This window comes from Bos grunniens, chromosome 21 (genome assembly GCF_055505025.1).
Source record: "Bos grunniens cultivar Pamir isolate PY7600 chromosome 21, Bosgru_T2T1.0, whole genome shotgun sequence".
Lineage (NCBI taxonomy): Eukaryota > Metazoa > Chordata > Mammalia > Artiodactyla > Bovidae > Bos > Bos grunniens.
The window spans coordinates 37,926,477-37,949,678 of NC_141185.1; the positions used below are offsets into that span (position 1 = coordinate 37,926,477).

Genomic DNA, 23,202 nt, shown 5'->3' on the forward strand with positions numbered 1-23,202 from the left:
AAAAAGTTGGCCTAAAGCTCAACATTCAGAAAACGAAGATCATGGCATCCGGTCCCATCACTTGATGGCAAATAGATAGGGAAACAGTGGAAACAGTGTCAGACTTTATTTTTTGGGGCTCCAAAATCACTGTAGATAGTGATTGTAGCCATGAAATTAAAAGATGCTTACTCCTTGGAAGGAAAGTTATGCCCAACCTAGATAGCATATTCAAAAGCAGAGACATTACTTTGCCAACAAAGGTTCGTCTAGTCAAGGCTATGGTTTTTCCAGTAGTCATGTATGGATATGTGACTATAAACAAAGCTGAGTGCTAAAGAATTGATGCTTTTGAACTGTAGTGTTGGGGAAGACTCTTGAGAGTCCCTTGGACTGCAAGGAGATCCAACCAGTCCGTCCTAAAGGAGATTAGTCCTGGGTGTTCAATGGAAGGACTAATGTTGAAGCTGAAACTCTAATACTTTGGTCACCTGATATGAAGAGCTGACTCATTTGAAAAGCCCCTGATGCTGGGAAAGATTGAGGGCAGGAGGAGAAGGGGACGACAGAGGATGAGATGGTTGGATGGCATCACCGACTCAATGGACATGGGTTTGGGTAGGCTCCGGCAGTTGGTGATGGACAGGGAGGCCTGGCAGGCTGCAGTTCATGGGGTCGCAAAGAGTTGGACACCACTGAGCGACTGAACTGAACTGAATGATTAGTGATACTGAGCATCTTTTCCTGTGCTTATTGACCATTCATAAAGCTTCTTGGGGAAATGTTGATTTAAGTCCTTAGCTCATTTTTGAGTAGGGTTATTTGTTTTTTTGTTGTTGGGTTTTAGGAGTTCTCTATATATTTTGAATATTATTCTCTCATCATATATGTGATCTGCAAATATTTTCTTCCATTCTGTGGCTTATCTTTTTATTCCATGAATAGTATCTTTGTATGTACAAAGTTTAAAACTATTCATGAATCCAGTTTGTCTGTTTCATCTTTTATTATCTGTGCCTTTCGTGTCATATTCACGAAATCATTGCCAAATCCAGTGTTGTGAAGCTTTTGCTCTATGTTTTTGCCTAAGAGAAACGTCTTACTTTTAGGCATATTTTTCAGGTCTTACAATTTGATGTTTGATCCATTTTAGGTTAACTTTTGTATTTAGTATTACTTTAGGGTTTACCTTCATTCTTTTGCATGTGAATTACCAGTTTTCCCGGTACCATTTGTTAAAGAGACTTTTTCCTCATTGAATTGCTTTGATGACTTTGTTCTCATCAAAAATTGGTTGACTATACATGTATATGTCTGTTCCATTGATACATTTTTTTTCTTTTTGTTGATAACATGCTATTTTGATTAGAGTAGATTTTTAAGTTTTGAAGTCAAGTAGAGTAAGTTCTCTAATTTTCTTTTTCTTAAAAATTTGTTTTGGCTCTTCTAGGCTCTTTATTTTTCCTTTAAATATTAAAATCCACTGAAATTTAGGTTTTAAGATCAGCTTTTCATTTTCTGAAAAAAACATTTATAGATTTTACTTCACACTATTTATTCCACAGATCAAATTGAAGTGAGTAGACATCTTAACATTTTAAAATTAAATCTTGAATTTCTCAAGAGCTATGATTTTTTTTTTTTTAGTTTTCAGTGTATACGTCTTTTATTTTGTTTTTTTTTGTTATTGTAGTGACATTTTAAATGTTTTGTTTTGAGTTATTCATCACTAGCATATAAAAATAGAATTTAATTTTGTATATTGGCCTTTGTTAAGTAGCTTTTTTTCTTAAGATTTTCCAGGCTTCAGGATGTAATTGTGATAGGTATATAATCAAAGACAGTTTTACCTCTTCCCCTCATTCTGTCAGTTTTCCCTTGCCTTATTTTACACACTGGAACCTCCCGTACAACTTTTAATACTTGAATTAAAAGTTAATACTCTCATCACTTGAGATGAGAGTAGACATCCTTGGCTTTAAGGAGAAAATTGTCAGTCATTCATAATGACATTATCCTTGGATTGAATAGCCTTTTCTGTTCCTCATTTGCTGAAAGGTTTTTTCTTTTTTTTAAATCATAGTGGTTGATGTTGAATTTTAATTGAGGTCACAAAGGATTTTTAAAAGAAGGTATAATTGTGACTCTCATACAGATATAAAATGAACACTTGTCAAGTATTTTATTTAACTCACTAATGAGGAAACTGGTAAGATCTTTAAATCAGTTCAAAGGGAAATTTGAAGAACTGTTTATTTATATGTAGTAAAGGAATGCTGAAATAAAATTTTCAAATAGGTGCAAAAATTAGTCTATCTCCTGGGCAATTATCAATTGTAATCCACTGGCCATAACTAATTTGCTCTGTTGTACACAAGAATAGTTCACATTATCATCAATTTTCTACATTTTATCAAATTGAAAAATTTCTCAAAGGCATTGAAAGATGGAGGTAATGAATGTGTGAGTTCAAGAGAACACTCATTAGGTTGTTTTTTTTTTTTTTTTAATTATTTGTTTGGTTTGGGTCCATTTCAAAGCTTTTCACTGTTTTTCATGACACAGGGCCTTGCTTTGAAAATCTATAATCCTTTGTGATGAATAGTTTTTTGTACATGTCTTGGTTATATGTTTGTGTTCTGCCACGAAATGCCTCTTTATTGTCTCTTGCTCATTTTTTTGGCGATGTTCCAAATGTGTTTGTATGTGTATGCTACTGCTTTATGTGTTGTTGATAATAGTGCATTATAAGTTGTGTGTATTGTGAATACTTTATGCTAGTTTATAAGTTGTATTTTTACTTTCTTGAAGGTATTTTTTGATGAACAGCAGTTCTTAATATAGTGAAATCTTTCCTTACTGATGTCAAACGATAGTCATCTTTTCCACTGAGTTTTGTAAAGTTGCTTTTGATGTTTAAATTCTTGCCATTGATTTTTCATATGGTATGATGTTAGGATCAAATATCCCCCTTTAAAAAAAATGGATGTTATGTACTGAATATATCATTCCCCCTGCTCCAAATCTGTATGCTGAAGCCCTGACCCCCAATGTGTGGTATGTGGAGATGGGACCTTTGGAAGAAAGTAAAGTTAGATGATGTCTTGTAGGTGGGGCCTTGCTCCAGTGAGGTTAGTGTTTTTATAAGACTTGCTGCTATCTGCAAGCCATAAAGAGAGATCTCACCAGAGCCTGACCCTTTTGGCACCCTAGTTACAGACCTCCAGCCTCCAGAACTGTAAGAAAGTATTTCTGTTGAAGTCATCATGTCTACATTATTTTGTAATGGTACCTCGAACAGACCAAAACATCTTGTTTTACATTTACTCCTTAGTACTTGATATTTTACACTGTCAGACAATACTTATGTAGGAGAGCATTGGGTTTATGTCCTGATGATATCAGGGCAGGAGTTAGAGAGCTCCAGGCACTCTGGGGTTGGAGTCAGTCACTCCTAACACCATATAGTATAACTTTGGGTCACTTCTTTACATTTTTCTCTTGACGAAGAGATTTGTGTAGGAGGAGAGGATGATGTGAAGAAACATCCAGGGCAGATTAGTGTGTATCCAGCTACTTTTCTCAGCTTCTATTTTTCTGAGGACCGGAGACCAGAGTTGTCCCACAGATGGGACCACGTTGTGTGCACATAGGTGTTGGGACCCAAGAAAAGCAAAAATTGAACTTTTCGGTAGTTCTTCTGTTTTGTTATCCCATGGTTTTGGTGGGCTGCCTCTTGCCTCAGGCCAAAACCATCATTCCACACATAACAATTCAAAATGGGTCCTTGTCATCCCAGGTGTTTTTTATAGGTTTCTCCATTTTTTCCTGTGTAACTTCCCTAAGGCCTGATCTCCTGAAAGAGATTTTGAGTCAGCGATTTTGCTGACTCAGCATCTCAGCGGGAATTGGAAGCAGTATAAACTTTTCTTGGTCTTCTTAGGCTTCCTTTGCATAATTACAGGTAACTTTAATCTGACCAAGTAGGTTAGTAGGTTCAGGATTCCTCAGTTCAATTCAGTCGCTCAGTCATGTCTGACTTTTTGTGACCCCGTGGACTGCAGCACACCAGGCCTCCCTGTCAATCACCAACTCCTGGAGCTTGCTCAAACTCATGTCCATCGAGTTGGTGTTGCCATCCAACCATCTCGTCTTCTGTTGTCCCCTTCTCCTCCTGCCTTCAATCAGGATTCCTCAGTTGTCTGCAAACCTTCTTGCCATATCTGAAGCCCTCTAAAGAGGCTGTATAGAGGTATAGGCTGATTGTAACAGAATCTTTTTGACCATCCAGTCGTGTTTCACTGAATTTTTGCCCAGCCAGAGTTGGCTTTTTGGATCGGCAGAGCCAAAATGTCCTTTAGGTGGTATGAGTTGCTCAGTTCTAAGAAGGTCTCTTACTTAACATGGCTATCCTTCTGCTAAGTAATATTGCTTTAAATTCTAACTCTGGATAGTCATTCTTACCCAAAATGGCCCATGAATTTTAAAGTATTTAATTGTATCTCTCATGTAATTTGTATTCTGTTTATAATGAGTATATTAATATTAAAATGTTTTAAATTACTTACATCAAAGGGATTTGTTGCTCCAGGAGAATATGCTATATTTATCCTGTTGTTTTTTTTACGGCCTGCTCTACCTCTCTGCCCACTCCAAATGATTAGTCTACTACGTCATGCTATCTTCCATTACAAATTCCTGTGTTGTCCTTATTTTCCTTCTTTCTCTGTGCTTCCAGGGGAGAGGCAGGACCTGTTTCTTATTTGTTTTTGTATGCTTAGCCCTGGCATACGTCCTGCCAGATTTGCCATGAAGTAGGTGCTCTATAATTATTGAAGTACTTAGAATTCATAACAGGAGTTGCATCGTATGGGGAGAAGTATGTACTCATAATCGTGGTGGGTCCTTATTTTGCAGCATTGAAATAAATGGTATGTGAGGAATTTTGTAAGGGAGAACAGGACCAAAAGATACTTACTTGTAAGCTATGTCCAAAGGTTTTGATAGGGGTCTTTGAAGAATCTTAGGCAGGAGATTAACCTGACTAATATTTTATTTTAAAGAGATGATTTTGAGCATAGTATGGAAGATATATTGATATGGAGATACTGTTTGAAAGGTAGTCCAGGCAGGATGTAACTGAAGAAGGGTGGACTTTAGGGAAGTTTAGCAGGTAGAATCTGTAGAACTTGAAAACCGATATTATCAGCTGTTGCTTGAGGGAGGCAGGGTGAAGGAGAGGAAGAGATTACGGATGACTCCTGTGTTGGGCAGTTTACTAGGTAGTAGTACTCTTTATTCCCAGTGCATGTCCAGGTATAGGAAGAACTTGAGTAGGGATGGATAAGATGTTGAAATAGTTTAGTTTGAGATTTCTCTGTGATATTCAGGTAGAGATGTACAGATCTGTCTAGTTCTTGGAGAGAGGTGGGGGCTTGAGAAAGAGAGAGGTTTCGGGGTTAATAAATTTTCAGTTGAAGACATTGAGGACAGAACCCTTGGGCCTATCTAGTTTTAGTGGACAAGTACAGAAAAAGGCCCTGGGAAGGAGATCAAGGAGAAACCAGGTGTTAACAAAGGATTTTTCAGTAACATACTTGGCTTCCTCTCTTCCTGGAGACCAGATTTTCCTCCCAGTAACCTCTGTTTGATCTTTGTCTTCAGACCTTTTCTTACTTTGAACATTCTCTGCTGGGCGAGACTGTAGATGAAAATAATTTTACTTTTGAATCCAGCAATTTTCTGGAGCCTTTATATTTCCTTAAATTCTGCCTGAAAACAGAATACTTTCTTTAGCTCATCTTTCTAACTGTACCTTTTACTGTGTGTACGTACAAAAGAAACCAGTTGACACTTTGAACTTTCTGCTTGGAAATTACCTTAGCTAGAAGAACAGTTCCTTACCATCATTTTCTGCTTTTTAACTTAGCATAGGCAACAGTTTTGCTAAATTTTCTGCTGCTTTGTAACAAGGATCTCTCTTCTTTCCTCTGGCTTCTGAGAGCACTTTATTCACTCTCCTTTAAGGCTTCTCCAACAGCCTCCTCAAGGAGATTCTTAGGGCCCTTCCAGGTTGTGTCTGCCACCAAATCTCAAAGCCAGTGTCACATGCTTTATGTTTTTATATGTCAACAGGCTAGTTGCAGGTACCGAATTCTGTTCTGGTAACTATCACTGTTTAACCAACCACCCGAAATGTAACCCAGAACCTGCATTACTTTTTCTTCCCTAGCCTTAGAAGCCTCTCAGTGTCATATCCACCACACTCTGTTGGTTGCAAAAAAGTTAAGTGCCACCTTGGATTTAAGGAGAAGGGAATTAGGCTCTACATCTTCATTTTATTAAAAAAAAAAAAAATTTTTTTTTTTTTGGCTGCACCGCACAGCATGAGGAATCTTAGTTCCCCAACCAGGGATTGAATCTGTGCCCTGTGCAGTAGAAGCGAGGAGTCTTAATCACTGTGCAGCCAGGGAAGTCCCAGGCTCTACTTCTTTATAGGGAAGTGGCATGTTTACATCATAGAAAAGCATGTGAAATGGGAGATATTTTTGTAGTGTATTCGGGAAATACAGTTTGCCACAGATGGATAAAATATGTAGGATTACAAAGGAAAGCAATTATATGACCATATTATTACCAAGAGCTTCCCTAGTGACTTAATGGTAATGAACCTGTCTGCCAACGCAGGAGATGTGGGTTTGACCTCTGGATTGGGAAGATGCTTGGAGAAGCAGATGGCTAATCCAGTATTCTTGGCCTGGGAAATCCCTTGGACGGAGGACCTGGCAGGCTACAGGCCACGGGGTCACAAAAGAGTCGGACACAGCTTAGCAACTAAAGAACAATAGCAACCATTACCAAATGAATTGTGTAGAGTAATATGTGCTTGTTTAACATACTACACAAGATATAGTGAAAGTGAAGTGAAGTGAAGTCGCTCAGTCGTGTCCAACTCTTCGCGACCCCGTGGACTGTAGCCTACAGTATGGACAGCTTCTCCATCCATGGGATTTGATAGGGGAAGGCTCATAGTAATTTAGTAAATTTATAAATGCAGTATATATTAGTAATTTTAGAGGTTGTAGAAAATAAAGAAGTGATTTATTTTGCCCCCCAAGTTCTTGAGTCTTCTGAATTCTATCCACAGACCCTACAAACCCTAGGTTAAGAACCCTGGGATTAATATAATGGTGTCAGCAGAAGACATGTTGCTGTGGACCAGGGAGTGAATTTGCTTGAGGGCAAAGGCTAAAGGGAGGACACGATAGGGTAAGTTCCATATAGTAGCTTTATTTACCTTTTAAGCTAAAGGTTTTATTGTTTTTTAGGAATACAAAAAATGTGTTTTTGTAATGAGGGAAAGACACTAAGAAAGTGAAGAGAGAAAATCGAATACTATAAAATTTAAAAGATTTCTGAGAAGGCAAGAAAGGGTGTGGTCTAGGGGTTACATGAAAGCATTAGTCTTGGACAGAAGGAGAGGCAAAAGGAAAGGAGTTACGGATGTTTGTAGGTGTTGTTCTTTATCAGGTCATCTGACACTGAGAAAAATATGGGTAAAATAAATTCAACACCAGAGCAAGGGAGGCCAAAGCACACCTCAGAAAGACGGTTACAGCAGAGATCCTGGAAAATATGAAAAATGTTGGAGAGGAAGAAAAAGTAAAATAGAAAAAGTGAAATAGAGACAGAAAAAAAGTAACTTATAATGCAATTGATAACTTCAGAAGACAAACTTTGCCTAGTTTACAGTCTTCTTTAGTGTTTTCCATAGGCCAGTTCTCTTTACCGTGGATATGGATACAGAGAAAGGTAGAATGAGAATAAAATGCAGTTTTATATTTTGATATCTGCTTGTTTACGGTTAACTTTAAGTGTCTTATTTAGTATATATAATTAATATTTGGAATGCCTTTGACACAAAATGACATGAAAGCTTAGAAGCTTCTTTTTCATAGCTTTTTGAGGCTGATTTTTAAAAAATTGTTTATTTTTTAATTATGCGCTTTTATTTTTAATTGAAGGATAATTGCTTTGCAGTGTTGTGTTACCTTCTGCCAAACATCAGCATGAATCAGCTATAAGTATACATGTATCCCCTCTCTCTTGAACTTCCCTCTCACCCCTATCCTACCCCTTAGGTTGTCACAGAGCACCAGGTTGAGCTCCCTGTGTTATGTAGCAACTTCCTGCTAGCTTTCTATTTTATATATGGTAATATATATGTTTCAGTGCTACTCTCAATTCATCCCACCCTCTCCTTCCCCTGCTGTGTCCGTAAGTCCATTTTATATGTCTGCATCTCTATTCCTGCCCTGAAAATGGTTCATCAGTACCATTTTTCTAGATTCCATATATATGTGTTAATATACGAAATTTGGTTTATCTCTTTCACTCTGTGCAACAGGTTTTAGGTTCATCCGCCTCATTAGAACTGACTCAAATTAATTCCGTTTAATGGCCAAATAATATTCCATTTAATCTGTTCACCTGTCAGTGGACATCTAGGTTGTTTCCGTGTCCTAGCTATTGTAAATAGTGCTGCAGTGAACATTGGGGTACCTGTGTCTTTTTCAGTTCTGGTTTTCTTAAGGTATATGCGCAGTATACTCTGGAATTGCTGAGTCATGTGATAGTTTTATTCCTATTTATTTTAAGGAATCTCCATACTGTTCTCCACAGTGGCTGTATCAATTTACATTCCCACCAGCAGTACAAGAGGGTTCCCTTTTCTCCACATCCTTTTCAGTATGTATTGTTTGTAGATTTTTTGATGGCCATTCTGACCAGTGTGAGTTTTGATTTGCATTTCTCTAATGAGTGATGTTAAGCATCTTTTCATGTGTCTGTTGGGCATCTGTATGTCTTTGGAGAAATGTCTGTTTAGGTCTTTTGCTCACTTTTTGATTGGGTCATTTGTTTTTCTGATACTGAGCTGCATGAGCTCCTTGTATATTTTAGAGATTAATCCTTTGTCAGTTGCTTCATTTGCAATTATTTTCTCCCATTCTAAGGGTTGTCTTTTCATCTTGTTTATAGTTTCCTTTGCTGTGGAAAAGCTTTTAAGTTTAATTAGGTCCCATTTGTTTGTTTTTGTTTTTATTTCCATTACCCTAGGAGGTGGGTCAAAGAGGATCTTGCTGCAATTTATGTCAAACAGTGTTCTGCCTATGTTTTCCTTTAAGAGCTTTATAGTTCCCGACCTTATATTTAGGTCTTTAATCCATTTTGAATTTATTTTTGTGTATGGTGTTAGGAAATGTTCTGATTTCATTCTTTTACATATAGCTGTCCAGTGGGGTTGGTATTGAAAAGAAGTATGTGTGTTTGCTGCTTCCATGCTTACAGCTGGATGGAAATTGGCCTCAAAAGGTCTCTGGTTTTCTTTGTCATTAGCCAACAGATGCTTGCTACAGTGTATTGCTCAGAGTTCTTTATTTAATGTGAGGGCAATGCATCTCTGTTCAATAAGAAAAGCTGTGCAACACGATAGCTCATTTGTGGATAAGAAATATCTGCCTTTAGCCACACATTGATTCTTCACTAAATGATTTTTCTTTTTTTTTCACTAGCTTCTTATCCAATATGTGGTTGATTTACCTATCTTCTCATTGCTTTGACTTTTCTAGTAAGTTGATCCTGAATTTAGTATGTCTGTCTTAAGGGGGGCACATTTTTTCTCTGTCGAAGAATTACTTCAGATCTTCTCTAAAACATTTAAAAAAATAAAATTTCCGGTCAGGAGTATATATCATAAAAACACTTAGGTTTCTAGGCACAAATATCCGTGGTCAGTTCAGTTCAGTTCAGTCGCTCAGTCGTGTCCGACTCTTTGCCACCCCATGAATCGCAGCACGCCAGGCCTCCCTGTCCATCACCAACTCCTGGAGTTCACTCAGACTCACGTCCATCGAGTCAGTGATGCCATCCAGCCATCTCATCCTCTGTTGTCCCCTTCTCCTCCTGCCCCCAATCCCTCCCAGCATCAGAGTCTTTTCCAATGAGGCAACTCTTTGCATGAGGTGGCCAAAGTGCTGGAGTTTCAGCTTTAGCATCATTCCTTCCAAAGAAATCCCAGGGCTGATCTCCTTCAGAATGGACTGGTTGGATCTCCTTGCAGTCCAAGGGACTCTCAAGAGTCTTCTCCAACACCACAGTTCAAAAGCATCAGTTCTTTGGCGCTCAGCCTTCTTCACAGTCCAACTCTCACATCCATTCATGACCACAGGAAAAACCATAGCCTTGACTAGACGAACCTTTGTTGGCAAAGTAATGTCTCTGCTTTTGAATATGCTATCTAGGTTGCTCATAACTTTCCTTGCAAGGAGTAAGCAAATTTGCCATATTACATATAATATATACAATATTGTTAAATATTGTATACATTATATATATACTTTACCATATAAGATATTTCTTAAATGTTTATATTTCTGTTTAATATTATAAATATGATATATATACATAAATATATATCAATATACATACGTATGTATTTACCAAAATTGTGATAAAGTCTAAGCTTTCTCTACGGCCCCCATCTTCCCATAGCAATTGCCCTTTGGCTACCTTTCAGACTTAGGGTGGGCTTCCCAGGTGGCTCTAGTGATGAAGAACCCAGTGTAAGAGACATAAAAGACACTGGTTCGATCCCTGGTTTGGGAAGATCCCCTGGAGGAGGGCACAGCAACCCTCTCCAGTATTCTTACCTGGAGATTCCCATGGACAGAGGAGCCTGGCGGGCTATAGTCCATAGGGTCACAAAGAATCAGACATGACTGGAGCAACTTAGCGCTTAGTTTAGGGTTGCACATACCTACATGAGGACCTGTCCTGGAAATGGACTCTGCCATTTGAGCTAGGAGTTCTGGGATTCCAGGTCAGTTGAAAGTAGTCTGTTAGAGAAAGCCTTTGACAAAATTCAACATCCATTTATGATAAAAACTCTCCAGAAAGCAGGAATAGAAGGAACATACCTCAACATAATAAAAGCTATATATGACAAACCCACAGCAAACATTATCCTCAATGGTGAAAAATTGAAAGCATTTCCTCTAAAGTCAGGAACAAGACAAGGGTGCCCACTTTCACCATTACTATTCAACATAGTTTTGGAAGTTTTGGCCACAGCAATCAGAGCAGAAAAAGAAATAAAAGGAATCCAAATTGGAAAAGAAGAAGTAAAACTCTCACTATTTGCAGATGACATGATCCTCTACATAGAAAACCCTAAAGACTGTACCAGAAAATTACTAGAAATAATCAATGACTATAGTAAAGTTGCAGGATATAAAATCAACACACAGAAATCCCTTGCATTCCTATACACTAATAATGAGAAAACAGAAAGAGAAATTAAGGAAACAATTCCATTCACCATTGCAACGGAAAGAATAAAATACTTAGGAATATATCTACCTAAAGAAACTAAAGACCTATATATAGAAAACTATAAAACACTGGTGAAAGAAATCAAAGAGGACACTAATAGATGGAGAAATATACCATGTCCATGGATTGGAAGCATCAATATAGTGAAAATGAGTATACTACCCAAAGCAATTTATAGATTCAACGCAATCCCTATCAAGCTACCAACAGTATTCTTCACAGAGCTAGAACAAATAATTTCACAATTTGTATGGAAATACAAAAAACCTCGAATAGCCAAAGCGATCTTGAGAAAGAAGAATGGAACTGGAGGAATCAACCTACCTGACTTCAGGCTCTACTACAAAGCCACAGTTATCAAGACAGTATGGTACTGGCACAAAGACAGAAATATTGATCAATGGAATAAAATAGAAAGCCCAGAGATAAATCCATGCACATATGGACACCTTATCTTTGACAAAGGAGGCAAGAATATACAATGGATTAAAGACAATCTCTTTAACAAGTGGTGCTGGGAAATCTGGTCAACCACTTGTAAAAGAATGAAACTAGACCACTTTCTAACACCATACACAAAAATAAACTCAAAATGGATTAAAGATCTAAACGTAAGACCAGAAACTATAAAACTCCTAGAGGAGAACATAGGCAAAACACTCTCCGACATACATCACAGCAGGATCCTCTATGACCCACCTCCCAGAATATTGGAAATAAAAGCAAAAATGAACAAATGGGACCTAATTAACCTTAAAAGCTTCTGCACATCAAAGGAAACTATTAGCAAGGTGAAAAGACAGCCTTCAGAATGGGAGAAAATAATAGCAAATGAAGCAACCGACAAACAACTAATCTCAAAAATATACAAGCAACTCCTACAGCTCAACTCCAGAAAAATAAACGACCCAATCAAAAAATGGGCCAAAGAACTAAATAGACACTTCTCCAAAGAAGACATACAGATGGCTAACAAACACATGAAAAGATGCTCAACATCACTCATTATCAGAGAAATGCAAATCAAAACGACTATGAGGTACCATTTCACACCAGTCAGAATGGCTGCGATCCAAAAGTCTACAAATAATAAATGCTGGAGAGGGTGTGGAGAAAAGGGAACCCTCTTACACTGTTGGTGGGAATGCAAACTAGTACAGCCACTATGGAGAACAGAGTGGAGATTCCTTAAAAAACTGGAAATAGAACTGCCTTATGATCCAGTAATCCCACTGCTGGGCATACACACTGAGGAAACCAGAAGGGAAAGAGACACGTGTACCCCAATGTTCATCGCAGCACTGTTTATAATAGCCAAGACATGGAAGCAACCTAGATGTCCATCAGCAGATGAATGGATAAGAAAGCTGTGGTACATATACACAATGGAGTATTACTCAGCCATTAAAAAGAATACATTTGAATCAGTTCTAATGAGGTGGATGAAACTGGAGGCTATTATACAGAGTGAAGTAAGCCAGAAGGAAAAACACCAATACAGTATACTAACGCATATATATGGAATTTAGAAAGATGGTAACAATAACCCGGTCTACGAGACAGCAAAAGAGACACTGATGTATAGAACAGTCTTATGGACTCTGTGGGAGAGGGAGAGGGTGGGAAGATTTGGGAGAGTGGCATTGAAACATGTGAAATATCATGTAGGAAACGAGTTGCCAGTCCAGGTTCGATGCACGATGCTGGATGCTTGGGGCTGGTGCACTGGGACGGCCCAGAGGGATGGTATGGGGAGGGAGGAGGGAGGAGGGTTCGGGATGGGGAACACATGTATACCTGTGGCGGATTCATTTTGATATTTGGCAAAACTAATACAATTATGTTAAGTTTAAAAATAAAATAAAATTAGAAAAATTAAAAAAAAAAAAAAAAAAGAAAGTAGTCTGTTAGGGTGAGACCCAGTAAGGTAACACTTCCTTTTGGCCCTTTTCTCTGCTCATTGCATGGAGAGAGATGTGTGTGGCCACACAAGGGCCAAATCCTATTGCCTTGTTCTAAAGGCAGTAGTGAATTTAATGATCTTTTAATAAATCTACTAGACTTGATTGCCTCCAAGTTTATTCCTTCCTTTTGTTGTATGGCCAGGGGATTTCTTTAAAACCAAAATCATTATCACATCCCTGCTTGAAACTTTTTAGTGCTTCACACTTTTATTGAGATAAAGGCTGAACTCCTAACATGGCTTCAACATTGTTGAAGATCCTTTGTGCCCTGTTCTGGTCATTGCTTACTTTCACTGTTAGTGAGCTCTGTTGTTGCCCTGACAAACACGTCCTCTTTTTTACTTATGCAACTTTGCATATGCTATAGGTCTGTCCTACTCCCCTTTCCTCATGAACAATCTCTAGTATATTTACCAAACTCCTGTGCTAAGTCACTTCAGTTGTGTCTAGCTCTTTGCAACCCTAAGGACTGTAGCCCATCAGGCTCCTCTGTCCATGGGATTCTCCAGGCAAGAATACTGGAGTGGGTTGCCATGCTCTCCTCCAGGGGATCTTCCCAACCCAAGGATCAAACCCACATCTCTTGTGTCTCCTGCATTGGCAGGTGGGTTCTTTATCACTAGCACCACCTGGGAAGTCCCTACTCATCCTGTAAGTCTCTGTTAAAATATAGTCTGACAAGCCTTTCTTCCCTTCCCAAGGAAGAATTCAGTCCTTCCCCTTCTATATTTCTGTTGTGATTTGTACACATTACTTTTATAGTACTTGTTGCCTTATGTAATAATTGCTTTTCTGTAAGCCATGCCCTCTGCTTCTAAAGGCAGGAGCTAATTTGATGCAGCAAGCTATTTCCTGTACTAATAGTGTGTAGTACACAATAAGTGCTTAATAAATGTGTGCTGAATGAAGACTGTAATTAGTGGAACACATTGTGAATAGCTCTAGAGGACTGTGTTTGCAGTAAACTGCATAATGAAGGTGATTGAGAAATGGAGTATTTCAATAATTGATCATACTGCATAACAGTCAATTTCAAATGATCGATTTTAGATAATTTTAAGGCAGAACAAAATGGGCTGTACAGAGTTTATCTGTATTAATCCATAAGATGCTTCAGCATGATCTTTCTGAATCGTGTGATCACAATTCCTAGCTATGTCTCTAGCTAAGAAAGCTATGGGAGTCAGTATTATCTGTACTGTTGCTTTTTCACAAGCTGGGGCCTTGTTTTTTCAATTGAATCTCTAACACATTTACTTAATGGTTTGTCTACCTAAAAAATATACTATAAAATTAGCACTAGGGTAAAAGGGATTCAAAATTGTGTTATTATCAAATGTAGTTTTAAAATTGCTCAGAAGACAGACAAGCAACATACCTTAGGGTGTAAGCACAATCTCAGTTTATCAGAAGGCTTACTCTTCTACATTCAGACTGTGCCTTTTGGATGACAGTCCTTGATGGGTCGAAGTGAAATGTTATGAACTGAGCTAAGCAGTTAATTTGATGGTAGTCTCTGGCCATAACTACTTCAAGTGCTTGATCCCCACCCAAATTATGTATTCTTCTCTCATTCATGGGAAAATAGTGTGAGTGATTGCTGCTCATTTGTATATTAATTTAATGGTTCTCTTTTCTCACTCACCCAAAAAGCAGTATTGCCAGTTATTAGTTGCAAAACTCAGAAATTACTTTGATGCACATGGTCCTTTATTTTCACATCTTTGAAAGTGGTTTTGAGTACAAACCTGTTTGGAGCCCAGCTAACATGTTCTTATTTGCACAAGTGATCTGAAAACCATCATGAAGACTGAGCTCTGACCTCCTCCATTGCTGTGCCATGTCCTCTTTTAAACCTAGAAATCTTCCTTCAGAGCTTGATCCTTTTAAAAGCAAGAATTTGGAATATCAAGCAAATTTATATATTTTTAACAACGTTCAGAAACATGTAAATGTGATTGTTATTTAGATGCTGTATTTTCAATTGGCTCATCTCCATTGAGCCCTTTTAATCAGTTTCCCAGCCTGTCTGTCCCTTCAGCTGCATAGTAATGCAATATTTGTAACATGATTATTTTGCAGATGTGAATCATCTTTAAATACAAGAGTTGATTGACCTAAGGGGTAACTACAAAATCTTACATAAAATAAAGAACAATTTATAGGATTGCTTAAGTAATTTTTAAGAATGTGAGTATTGGAGTCATTAATGATAGAAACAACATACTGCTTGATTATGATAAAATATTCAGCAACTCACTAACCCAGCTGTCCTGTTTAAATAATCTATGAACAAACAGGATAAAAATTATTCTTGGTGCTATGCCCTAGACCAGTATCTACTGAGGTTTTAGTTTGGGAAATATGTCAAAAAATTTGTCTTTGATTTGAGTATTTTAATGTTAAAAGGCTGATTCTGTTAAGTAGAGAATGGAAACATTTATGTCTTTGTAGTATGACTTTAAACATAATTATTAACTGAATACGACAGTGTGATTGCTTGCTAAGACAGTTTTTTCTGTTAGTCAAGTTATGAGTAAGAAAGACTCAGTCTCTGTTTTAAGAGAAGCAGTATTCAGTGTCCCAGGTTTTACACATGGTTCCATCACTAACTCACTGGCTGACTTTGGTGCTTTGGATTTTCTCATGAGCCAGATTAACCACCTCATAGTGAAGATCAATTAGATCTGGTTTGTGAAAGGGCTCTATAAAACACATGCCACCTTTAGTAGTTAAGTAAGATTTTAGCCCCTTTTCTGCCTGCTTTTTAACTTCAGGCTGGTCATTCAAATTCCCTGAGCTTCTGTTTCTTTATAGGTAAAATACAAGAGTTTGGCCAGTATATTCTGGAGGAGTACTATTTACATTGTATTCATCACTTACAACCTATAATTTATAATAATCTTTCTCTCTCTCTCTCTTTTTTTAACATGTGCTTGCCCCTGTTCATTTAATGGATATTGTGATTACCCTGTAAGACTGGATTCCTTTAATCTTCACCTGTTACATTTCAGTTAATCTTCCTCTCAATCTTGTGAAAGTAGGTGATATTCTCATTTTACTGATAAGGAAAACTGAGGTTCAGTTTAGTGTTAGAGATGGGATTCCAGTTTCTGATGCCAGTGTTCTTTTTTTTTACTAGCATGTGGCTTAGTGAGGATGCTTTGCCACATACATCATCTAAAGCGAGCTTTTGATCTCCATTATTTTTCTATTCTTGTTTCTCAAAATGCATAGAGCCTTACCAAAGTGCTTTTATAGAGAGATGTGCCTATTCAATAGCAGTAAGCATAATTTGGCAATTTTTACATTATAGCACCATACAAAAAGTCTTGTTGGCGTTATACAACAGTGCAGTGTTATCTGGGAATCCTTCAGTGCTGGAAAATATAGGTTGTCCTTCAAATAAGATGGGTTCTATTTTAATACATGTATTTTATTTTTAAGACATAGCATTGTTTAATATTATGATGCTTGTAAACTTATATCTGTGCTTTCTGTAGAAGGAAAACAGTTGATTTAATTACTTATGAAATGTTTTTGTTTTTAAAATCCTAATTTGTGATTCTAGAAAGAACATTACCCCATGGCAAATTTCTCTAAAATTTCTATTTTAGGTGGGTTATGTTTTATCATATCCATTGTTTATATTTAAATTTTAAAAAGTTTCTGAACTATCTGAAATAAGTAGATCTGGCAGGAATTAGGAAAAGCATGTCCAGAAACATTCATTTCTGTCTAGAGTTCATTTATGAGTTCTATGTTTTAACATGCCAGCACTAGATATTGATCTTACTTGGAGCCTTATTGCACTTGCTGCTGCTGCTGCTGCTGCTGCGTCGTTTCAGTCATGTCCGACTCTGTGCGACCCCATAGATGGCAGCCCACCAGGCTCCCCCGTCCCTGGGATTCTCCAGGCAAGAACACTGGAGTGGGTTGCCATTTCCTTCTCCAATGCATGAAAGTGAACAGTGAAAGTGAAGTTGGTGACTGAAACACTGATTCAGCTAGGACTCTGATGTTGATCCTTTCTGATTGAGAAACCTTTGCCCTTGGGACATTCCTTAACTCATGTTTCTCTTCATTTTGTATTGAAAGTTTCTGGGTGGTCATTACTAGTCCAAAAGAGAATTCCTATGAATAGCTCATTGGTCACAGTTTTATTTTTATCTTCCCAACTGATGACTTTGAAATGACTGTGGCATTTTGAGGAGACCTTATCTGTTGCCATTCTTAACCCTATTCGTGAAACTCTAGTCACATCAGCCTTCTTTTCTGTTCTATAAAGTCAGTCTAGCTTCAGGGACTTCTGCAGTTATCCCACTGTGGGGAATGGTTTTCCTTCAGACTTGTGTGGCTTTATCTTTCTTTTCATTTAAGTCTCAGCTTAAATGTTCCTTCCTCAAAGAGGTTTTCCTTAACAACTCACTGAAAATTAGTGTTTCTCTAACACTGTTAAATGGCTTTGTTTTCTTCTTAGTACCTAATGACTAGCTGATATTTATTTCTTGTGTATCTCCTCTGATGGGGACATAGATATTCTGTTTTGTTTAATGCTGTATCCACAGCACCTGGAACAGTGTCTGCCGTAGTAGTTATTCCAGTAAATATTTTTTGAATGACCAAATGAATGCTTTTTCTATTGGCTATTTATAAAATTTTTTAAAAAACATTTTCCTCTTTTTTTTTTTTTGGTAATCAGGAAGGTGCTAATTATTTTTGCCATTAGTGTTTTTTTGCAATTAATGTTTCTGTGCATTTGATGTTTTTCACTTCCTATGCTGTTCTGTTCCCTAGTTAAATTCTTTCAGAAAGGAGAAAGCCTTTTAATTTTCAAACTCTGAGATATGACTATTTCGATTTATCTACTGCTTGTCAGGTGGGTGTCTGAGCTGGTGCAGCCTAGTCACAAAAGCAATTAACAGGTAGGAAAATTGGCTCCTAACAGCTGCTTCAGTCCTGCTTGAGTTGGCCTCTCCCCCAAGGGACTGTCACTGTCAACCTAGCAAAATGAAATTGCCTTCCCATAAACATTTTTTTTTCCCCAGGATTTTAGAACAGAAATAAATTCTTGCTTTATAAAATGAGTTAAAATGTGTCAACAGAATAGAACAGAGTAATGACCTGCTGGTGCAATTTGGATTCTGAGGCATGGCAGCAACATTTATTTTCAGAAGAGTTGACATTGAAACTGTAGCACTTTTAGTTCTATTGAAATGACTTTATTATGCCAAAAAGGTAGATTTAGTAACTTATTTATTGATGTTGGTGAAGAAAGAGACAATTCTATAAAATATAATTTTTAACCCTCAATGCTTTGGTTTGTGGCATAGTTTTTGAGTCGTTACTCCTTCATTTAACTCTGTGGAAAGGACCAGGTTTTATAAAGACTACAACTTGGTTTCCTTTCCAGTTCACTCTTCTACTCTTAATTCATTCAGTATGGATTCCATTTGATCATTATACACCTTAACCATTGTTATGTGCTGTAACCAATGTATCCATTTAAAAATGGATTTAAATGGGTTTTATATTAACAATATGCCAGTTCTGGGCTTTATATTGACATAAGCCTCAATGTTGGCAAATGTGACATTGGTTTCTTTTGATTCTTTTTGATAACTCTTATTTGATATGATTTCCAATCTGAGCTAGTTGTGAAGTGTACTCCCCTTGAAAGTTGTCCTCTAATAATACTCCCTTTCTTTCATTCCTGTTATACCACTGGCCTCTTATGAAGCTAAAAGTATGTGTCATTAAACTCTGCTCTCATATTTTATTAAAAAATAAGAGAAGATTCTCCTATAGTGAGGGTATTATCTTAGTTTTTAAGTGAATAAGATGTGCTTTTGTTATGTTGATGTGCCAGTTCATGGTGTACCTTTTGGTGACTTTAGGATGGGGCCTGCTCACCAGAAACATCAACCATATAATTAGTGGGTTGGGACTTTGGGCCAATCTGACACCAAGATGGGCACTATAAAGGACAGAAATGGTATGGACCTAACAAGAAGATGTTAAGAAGAGGTGGCAAGAATACACAGAAGAACTATACAAAAAAGATCTTCATGACTCAGATAATCAGCATGGTGTGATCACTCAACTAGAGCCAGACATCCTGGAATGCAAAGTCAAATGGGCCTTAGGAAGCATCACTACAAACAAAGTTAGTGGAGGTGATGGAATTCCACTTGAACTATTTCAAATCCTAAAAGATAATGCTGTGAAAGTGTTGCACTCAATACGCCAGCAAATTTGGAAAACTCAGCAGTGGCCACAGGACTGGAAAAGGTCAGTTTTCATTGCAATCCCAAAGAAATAATGTCAAAGAATGTTCAAACTACCACAAAATTGCACTCATCTCACACACTAGCAAAGTAATGCTCAAAATTCTCCAAGCCAGGTTTCAACAGTACGTGAATCGAGAACTTCCAGATGTTCAAGTTAGATTTAGAAAAGGCAGAAGAACCAGAGATCAAATTGCCAACATCCATTGGATCATAGAAAAAGCAAGAGAGTTCCAGAAAAATATCTACTTCTGCTTTATTGCCTACATGGAAGCCTTTGACTGTGTGGATCACAACAAACTTTGGAAAAGTCTTCAAGAGATGGGAATATCAGACCACCTTACCTGCCTCCTGAGAAATCTGGATGCAGGTCAAGAAGCAACAGTTAGAACTGGACATGGAACAATGGACTGGTTCCAAATTGGGAAAAGAGTATGTTAAGGATGTATGTTGTCATCTTGCTTATTTAACTTATATGCGGAGTACATCATGAGAAATGTTGGGCTGGATGAAGCACAAGCTGGAATCAAGATTGCCGGGAGAAATATCAATAACCTCAGATATGCAGATGATACCATTCTTATGACAGAAAGCAAAGAGGAACTAAAGAACCTCTTGATGAAAGTTAAAGAGGAGAGTGAAAAAGCTGGCTTAAAACTCAACATTCAACAAACTAAGATCATGGCATCCAGTCCTATCACTTCATGGCAAACAGATGGGGAAACAGTGGAAATAGTGACAGACTTTATTTTGGGGGGACTCCAAAATTACTGCAGATGATGACTGCAGCCATTAAATTAAAAGATGTTTGCTCCTTGGAAGAAAAGCTATGACCAACCTAGACAGAATATTAAAAAGCAGAGACATTACTTTGCTGACAAAGGTCCATCTAGTTAAAAGCTATGGTTTTTCCAGTAGTCATGTAAGGATGTGAGAGTTGGACCATAAAGAAAGCTGAGTGCTGAAGAATTGATGCTTTTAAACTGTGGTGTTGGAGAAGACTCTTGAGAGTCCCTTGGACCCAAGGAGATCAATCCAGTCAATCCTAAAGGAAATCAGTCCTGAATATTCATTGGAAGGACTGATGTTGAAACTGAAACTCCAGTACTTTGGCCACCTGATATGAAGAATCAACTCAGTGGAAAAGACCCTAATGCTGGGAAAGATTGAAGGCAGAAAGAGAAGGGAATGACAGAGGATGAGATGGTTGGATGCCATCACCAACTCAATGGACATGAGTTTGAGCAAGCTCCGGGAGTTGGTGAACGACAGGGAAGCCTGGTGTGCTATAGTCCATGGGGTTGCAAAGAGTCAGACACAACTGAGCGACTGAAGTGACACCAAAGCTCAGTGGAGAATGTTGATTGGTGAACACAGTGATGTGTTGGGCGGATGATGCACCCTGACTCATAGGGAGATGGCTTGGAAGCCCCTTTTCAGGGCCATCTTAGAGCTTTCCCTGTGTGTATTATTTATAATAAAACTATAATAATAAGTATAATGCTTTCCTGAGTTTTGTCAGTTGTCTTAGCAAGTTATCAAACTGAGGCACTCATAGGAATCTCTGAGTATGTGGCAAGTTGATTAGAAATGCAGATAGCCTGGAGATCCCTGAAGAGTGGCTGGCATCTAAAGTAAGTGCAGTCGTATTTGGTTAATGCCCTTTGGTTTGTGTATACCAGACTAACTCTGAGTGGTTAGTGCTGAAATAAAATTACAGTACACTAATTTAAGGTTGAAACAGAACAGTGAGTGGTATATTTGTTACAGTTAATGAACCAATGTTGATAGATTATTATAAACTAACGCCCAAAGTTTGCATTAGGATTCACTCTTTATGTTGTACACCTTCATGGGTTTTGACAAATTCATAATGTCATTGGTCTACCATTATCGTAGACCCATGGCAAATAAAATATTGCCTGCCAAATAAGCTGTTAACATTTTAGCCGATAAATATACAGATTATAGAATCATGGTAATTGAGACTCCTGTGACTCCCTCCCAGTCTCATCCCTCTCCCTGTCTCAGAAGTAATCAGTTTTATGAATTTGGTATTTTTCAAATCTAAGCATGTTTTTATAGTTTACTAAGTATTTGTGTATCATACTTTATGGGATTTTTACAAGTTTTTAAATTTCACATTAACAACACTATGTATATTACACCTATTTCATCAACTTGTTTATTTCAAAACTCAGCATTGTGTTTGCAATTTATAGGATTTTATTTTTACTATAGGAAAGAATATTTCTTTAATTAAAGAGTCATTTAATGTTAAATAATTTGTTAACAGTTATAATTTTATATTGGTTTCCTGTATTAGTATAAATAGACAGTACTGACCTGTACATTAAATTTTTCAACCCTCCAGAGGTTTACTGACTTGAATCTAAAAAAGCTTTTTTTTGGGGGCTGTGTGTGTGTGTGTGTGGCTCTTAGAATTCAAACACAAATGACATTATATCATTGATATCATGTTCTGCAGCTACCCTGTTAAAAATACTCAACAGAAGCCAGAAAGACTTAATTATTTAAAGTGAACTGCTAATTGAAGATCCTACCTTTTGTAGATTTCTTTCTGGTGACTCTTTTTTTGTTTGTTTGTTTTTTAATGAAGAATATAAGATCTTAGTTCCCTAACCTCGGATAAAATCAGCACACCCTCAGTGAAAGTCCCTTTGGGGACTCTGTTTATTGTGTGTTTCCTTTACTATGGGCTTCCCGGGTCTCAGTGGAAAAGAATCCACCTGCCATTGCAGGAGGTGGGGTTTGATCCCTGGGTCAGAAAGATACCCTGGAGAAGGAATGGCATCCCACTTCAGTTTTCTTGCTTGGGAAATCCCATGGACAGAGAAGCCTGGTGAGATATAGTTCATGATGCAGCAAAAGAGTTGGACATGACTTAGCAACCAAACAGCACAACTGTAATTATCAGTTCTAAAAGAGAACACTGTTTCTAGGATAAATCAGAAGATCCCTACAATTCAAGGTAGAGGTAAAGCTATAGCTTCCTCCCCCAGCTTGAGGAAAGTTACTTTATTTTGTTTGGTGAATGTACAGTTGAACCTAATTATTTATGCTGATGTATGCAGCAAGTTTCATCTCGTCAAAGCAGAAGCTGTCAGATCTTCGTAGAATTTTCTGTGACCTAAATTAAATCTGCGTTACACAGGACTGCAGTCTTTAGAGAAAGCTGTTCCCATTGTCTGCTGTGTTAGTTGTGCACACTAACCTGTCACTGTTGATTTGGTTATTGTTGCTCATTTTGCATCCTTTGGTGTATAGTTTGAGTTCAGTAGCAGAAAAAAGCTTGAACTTACATTGTTTTGTACATTTGAAAAATAGTGATATCCCTCTTCCTCAAGATCATTTATTATAGGTTCCAGAAAGCTATATAATTGCACTTCCAATCCAGATTGTTTTTTTATTGACTTCCTGAAGAATCTATTATATTGTAAAGCATCATTGGCAGATTCAGTTGTAATTTAATAAGAATAGACCAATATGCTAAGGGAAGTGATTTTTCAAAAGTTCTTGCTCAATTCCATTGCATGAAATGCTAAAATAGTTTCCTCTTC

The 23,202-nt window shown here is 37.5% G+C and overlaps 1 protein-coding gene across 27 annotated transcripts in view; it reads left to right on the forward strand.

Moving 5' to 3' along the window:
- The window catches only part of PEAK1 (pseudopodium enriched atypical kinase 1), a 314,448-nt gene that overhangs the window by 68,377 nt on the left and 222,869 nt on the right, over nucleotides 1–23,202 (forward strand). For 9 of the 27 annotated variants that reach the window (XM_086363934.1, XM_086363951.1, XM_086363948.1 and 6 more), the window contains one exon: nucleotides 7,127–7,248. The exons of the other annotated variants lie outside the window; for them this stretch is intronic. The gene's annotated coding sequence lies outside the window, so the exon portion shown is untranslated. The remainder of the gene's footprint in view (nucleotides 1–7,126; nucleotides 7,249–23,202) is intronic. 27 annotated transcript variants of the gene reach the window in all.